Here is a 6,000-nt window from a genome sequence, read left to right on the forward strand (position 1 = left end):
AGCCAAGTGATCAAGTTTCAGGGTTCAGTAATACGCGCGTTTCAGCTGCCAGCGCTTCAAGCTCATGGCTAGTAATCTCTCTATTCTGTGAATTCCTCTGACCTTATGTGGTCGTCCCGGAATATAAAGAGAATATTTGTTCAATCAAAGCCAAGCTTTTTCCACACATTGGAAGACATTAGTCCCGCTATCCACGGCTGATAGGAGGTCCGCGCACAGATAAAATAACACATATTTTACCATATTTGTGGCATCAAAGTGGATTCGAACATGCAAGTTTGGGTGCTTGAAATGGAAAATTTTAAATTCTCATTTTTAAGAATTAAGTATACGAAACATTACCGATGCTTAAGACGAACCGGAACACTCCAATCCATTCCGAGCCCTGCATAAATACTGATTACAATATCAAGCTGTGCTTTTTTTAAATTCATTTATTAAAGTAGATTTGTACATTCATCCTGGAATGGTCTTAAAGTTTTACGAGTGACTATAGTGAGTCACAATGTATTGGACAATTTATTCATGATAATTACGTTATGTTACATAAAATTACAAGCAAAACATTAAGATCGATAAAAGAGATTACATTACTTGAAATTGGCTTTATAAATTACAAATTACAGTGGTGAATTAGACTAGTTTAAGTCGAGTGACAATAAAGCCAATGCCAATCGCAGAGCCTTGCCTTGAATTTGTGAGCTTTATTAATAAATCACACAAAGAGATGGCCTGCATATAGTGTGCATAGTGTGCACAGTATTAGGGTCAGGCGCCACCTGTGGTTTCCCACATCTGCGCCATATGTTCGCTGTGAAGGAATACAGTACTACTGTAAATGCCAGAAAAGTGTTGTGTGTTGTATATGACATATTGCGTTAGGTTCTGTTGTGTGTCTTGGCATTTGGCCGCAGGGCCCCTAGTGGGACTCCACGTTGCCCGCACACACCACTAGGAGGTAGCCAGTCTGCCCATTATTCTCTGGCTTGTCTCCGCCAGGGTCGCCAGAGCTTCCTGGACGGAGACAAAAAAAAAAAAAAAAAAAAAAAAAAGGTAGAGTTGGGGAAGTACAGAGTGTACGCAAGAAAGGAGGGTATAGCTAGAAATATGGAGGATGTAGGCGAAGGTATCCTCCAGGTTATCAATGGAGCAATAAGCGCCATCAGTTGAAAGGGGAACCCGGGAAGGACAATAAATAAGGCAGCAAGAGAGCCGTGTGCAATTTGCCACTGAGGAATGAGATGGTCCATACGTCAGTTGATCCTATCCAGGTTAAGATCGGTTGGCCAGTTAGGTTAGGATCAGATGTTTGGGTTGTTCCTATTTTGTGTTGGCAATAGGGTGCTCCGTCTTGTGAAGAGGGCTTGTGCAAACTTTGTAAACTCATAGTAGTAGTTTTCTTCTGTGATGAATAAGTGTTCGTTTCCTTGAGGGTTATCTTGTATACGAGTAAACAGGATGCTGCTTGTTGTCTTGAAGGTCACACTGGAATGATTGAGATCTTTAGGGATCCGGTATAGTAACGTTATTGAATTCGTTGTCAATATCGATGGCCAACGCTACGACCACCAGAATTGAGGTGGTAAAAAGAGGACAATTTTTGCACCTTGTCTTCATTTAACTTTTCAAAAATCAAATAAAAAATTAATGCATTGCAATTTGTGCGTTTACTGTCAATTACGAAAGGCAATTAATGGTTTCAAACAGTATCCAAAATATTTTCTGTGAGAGCTGGTTTGATCGCGTTCTCCAAGATTTACTTGAGTACATCAAGAATATTATGGCAGTAAAATACTAGTCGATAAGGTAGTGTTTCAAAATATCCCACATTTCCGGCGGAGTAGAGGGCAAACCCCTAGAGCCGTTTGACCCCTAAATACACTTTACACTTCCACAGCAGTATTTCATACAAATTTAGACCTCCACCATGGAAGCACAAAATATAGGAAACTAATCAAATAACAGGAGCAAAATTAATTGCCAAAGAAATAAATGCACTAGGTCTATACGGCACGCTCTCATCTGGAAAGATGATTAAAGGAGGTCGAAGAGAGGCCAAAGCAATAATCAACTTAAAAGGAAAAAAACCATAGAGTTCACGTTTCTTAAAAGCAATCACACTATTTTCTAGTTAATAGTTTCAAAGTAAATCATGAACAGTTCTGTGTTTGTTAGCTTTACGCCGTATCAGTATCTTAGGACACACTATATCAGTGTATTGTGTTAGCACGTGTTCACAGACTCATGCGCAACACTTCTACTTATTAACATGCCAAAGACAAATTAAAATCAAAAGAAGCGTTTTTAGCTTTTAACAGATATGCCTCAGTAGTCTTCAAAAGGTGTTGGTATCATCTCTCCACGTGTGATCCCACAACATAGACATCCAGACCAGACGTTCCTGAAACCGCTATGCCTTTCCTCGTACCTGCCCTTCCCTCATCACCGGCCACGATCAGAACTGAATGAACACCCAACTGGTCATCTTCCTGGTAGGAATGACGGCACTGAACTGATAGAAATCAAACTCTCACACTTCCCATTGCACCTACCTAACTTTGCAGACCTCCCCTTTTTTTTTTTTTATTTGGTCACCGTCCAGAAAGTTCAGGCGACCCTGGCGGAGATCACTCAGAGTATGCTGGGCAGCCTGGCTCACCTCTCAGTGGTGGTTGCGGGCAACGAAGGGTCCCATTAGGGGCCCTGCGGCCAAGTAGCCAGAGACACAACAACCGAACATAACACAATACTGCATAGACCAGACACTACACTTTTTTCTGGCTTATGCAGTAGTTCTGCATTCCATCACAGAGTACATACGACGCACATGTGGGAAACCGCAGGTGGCGCCTAACCAGTGGCGGATTTCCGCACAGGCGCACGAAGCGCACGCCTGGGGCCTCTTAAATCGAGGGGTCCTCAAACTCAGGTCCCAAAAAGAAAAAAAAAAAAAAATTGTTTCATTTTAAATTTTTACACTCATCTTTATTACCGTTACTGAATAAAACTATAATTTAATATGAGAAGTTAGTAAACTCTTATGCGAATATCCCCACATATATGAAATATCTATGCGAACTAAGTGAATCTGAAGTAGAATACGTATTATCATTAATTCTAGATTTTATGTATTAATGTTAGATTTGGGAGGGATGGTAGTTGTGTCCTTTTTTCATTTAAACATTAGTTAAAATATGTATGAAAGAATTGCGCAACCAAAATGATTAAAACCGCAACACCAAATCTAGAGCGCGTGCTATAGTAAAAACGTGCGCATAGAATGCACACTGTAGTGGTACCGAAAATATTTAGACGAGGGGGGCTCAAAATTGAATTGCGCCTGGGGCCTCTCAAGTGTTAAATCCGCCACTGCGCCTAATCCTAACTACTATGCCAAAGACAATTGATAGCCCTTTTCATATGTAAATACAGTTCGTGCTCAGAAGTATTCGGACATCAGCTTTTCGAAAAAATAAACTAACAATAATATTATTTATTCAGTAAATAACTTTCATTCCGCGTCCTCCTTATGCCAGCCGTGGTCCAGAATTACTTTCAGTCAAGCAGCAGATGTTATTTGGCTTCATCTTTTGAAAGCAGTTGTCAGAGAGAAGTGGGATGCGCTGGTACTCAGTTGTTTTCTCCCAGAGAAGCTCCACAGGATTCTGTTGTTGTTGTTATTTGTTTTTTAGGAGCATTAACAACTAAGGCCATATTACTCCGGGGATATGCGGTGGTCATTCTTTGATCTTTCCGCATCCTCCGAATTTGGTGGTCACGGGCTCGAACAGGATTCTGTATCACCCAGACAAACTCCGCAATGTCGTATGAAACTAACTGTTAACAAAGGCCTAATTTCTTGGCTCAGAGTATTATGATGCTGGAACCATAACATTTTCACAGTGTAGAAAACACGAAGTTGCCCAACACAAAGCTTCATTGATAAATTCTTATTTAAAACTGAGGAAATGGTAAATGGTAAGGAAATAATTTAAATGAATTGCATGATAGACTGATCGCCCCCCCCCCTGGATTCATCCCTGATGGTACAGTGATCAGTAGTCTTCCCTCGTCTGGAGAGGTCTGGATTCGAATCTGTTAGAGATGGAGGAATTCTTAAAGTTCTCATCAATCGAGACTGTAGTTAATCTGAAGCACAGGGAGTATGGTTTTCCTGAACGAGTCATTCCGGGTTTTTCAGCAAACACAACATGAAAATCATTCCATGATTTTTATAAACATAATACACACAACGTAATTACAGCCTTAGATGTTATTGCGCTATATAAATAAATAACATCAAATTAATTGTTTAGAATACCATTGGAATTAACTGAATAGTTAAAATAATTAGTGAGAAAATCAAAAAATTGGCACTACATAAGAAACATAGAAGTGAATGGGGTAAATCTTCTTAATTTTGGATACTTCTCAAAGCTGGAATGTTTTAGGAAATACCCTTGGATAGATAACGCTTATTTTCACCTCTACGATCAATAGTGAAATAATAAATTGTTTATGCTCTAACTTAGTGAGTCCTTCGGTTAAAACAGTGGCCATGACCATTTTCCTTCCACAATAATTGTCGAACGACACCAGAATCTGCTTTTTTCCTTCAATGTCGGAAAAAGCTATGGCTGCCTAATGGCCTTAGTTGTCTTGACGCTAATTGAAACCCAACCAACCTAATGTGACATGTGTTCAGTTATCACTTGTAAACTTAAAGTTTCAGGTGTACCAAAACGCAAGCATCCCGTAATCTTGCCTGAATTAAACGATAAGCATTAAGCGACGTTGGAATATCACCGGAACCAAAAATTCTTCTTGTTATTGCTTCATTTTCTTATGTTTGTGTTACACCAAGAGGGAGGGCATTTCCTGAAAGTAGCAATTTTTTGTTTCCATGGCCATAAAAGCCTGTCACCGGGGTATTATTGTATTAAGCGTGCTTAGTAAATTTTTGGGCACCACATAAGAAGGAACGAAGGGTGGACGGATTAATCCCTTGCGTGATGTGTCTCATGTTCTCCTAATAACGCCTGTCCATTTGAAGAGTCGTCAGTAAAGATGTACACACGTGTTTGATGCGAAAGCTCTGCAGAGAAGTCGCGCTGGCACGAAACAGACTTCGAAGGCATTTCTCGTGATCAAAAGAACATGCCAAAAGATACGAATGTCTGCAAAGACGTCTGTGACCCCATCTATTGCTTGTAACTTGACGACCAAATGTCAGTTGTGTGCGAGGAGCAGTGATTAAGCTGTCACAGGGCAGTGTCAACAGGCAAGCAGCATGTCCTTCGGTGGGGATTAATAAAGACCCTCCTATCCCCGGAGTCATGTTTCTTTTGTAGACACAATAATTGTCGAACGAGACGAGAATCCGTTTTTTTTCCTTCAGTGTCGTCGCTAGCTCAAATTGACCGCTGACAGTCGTAAGGTGAAGAGGTAAGCGGTTGTCACACAGACATGAGGGTATAATTGCCGAGGATGATGACCACTCGAGGTTTTGGTAGGGCGGTAACGTCGGCAAAAAGGTGTCATTCGCATTCACTGGCGGTTCACTTTTCTCAGTTGGCTTTTGTCTGTGGGATCACGCAGAGCCATAATTAATTACTGTGATTAATTGCATGGCTTTACTAATGGTTAGTTTGATGCTGTAATTAAATGTTTTAGAACCGAAGGGGAAATGAACGTCCGCTGTGATGGCTGGGAATTTCCCAGCCATCACGAAGAAGATGGTTCAGGAATGCATCCTGTTGCTGTACAAATTGCTACTCTATCATCGTCAAAATATTCTTTAACGTCTCCAACCATTAAAATACATAGAGGTAAAATAAAAACGTATATTTACGCATAAAATAATCCATTAAACTAAAATTGAGTAAAAGCAGGAATAATACAGCTTTCGGCATGCCTGGATGTCTTTGTCAACTATAAAATTTTAGAGCAATGCCACGATACATACATAGATGAAAGCAGGGTCACGTGGCCGGTATTTGT

The sequence above is a fragment of the Mastigoproctus giganteus genome, chromosome 10, assembly GCF_048544385.1.
Source record: "Mastigoproctus giganteus isolate SK-2022 chromosome 10, ASM4854438v1, whole genome shotgun sequence".
Taxonomy (NCBI): Eukaryota; Metazoa; Arthropoda; class Arachnida; order Uropygi; family Thelyphonidae; genus Mastigoproctus; species Mastigoproctus giganteus.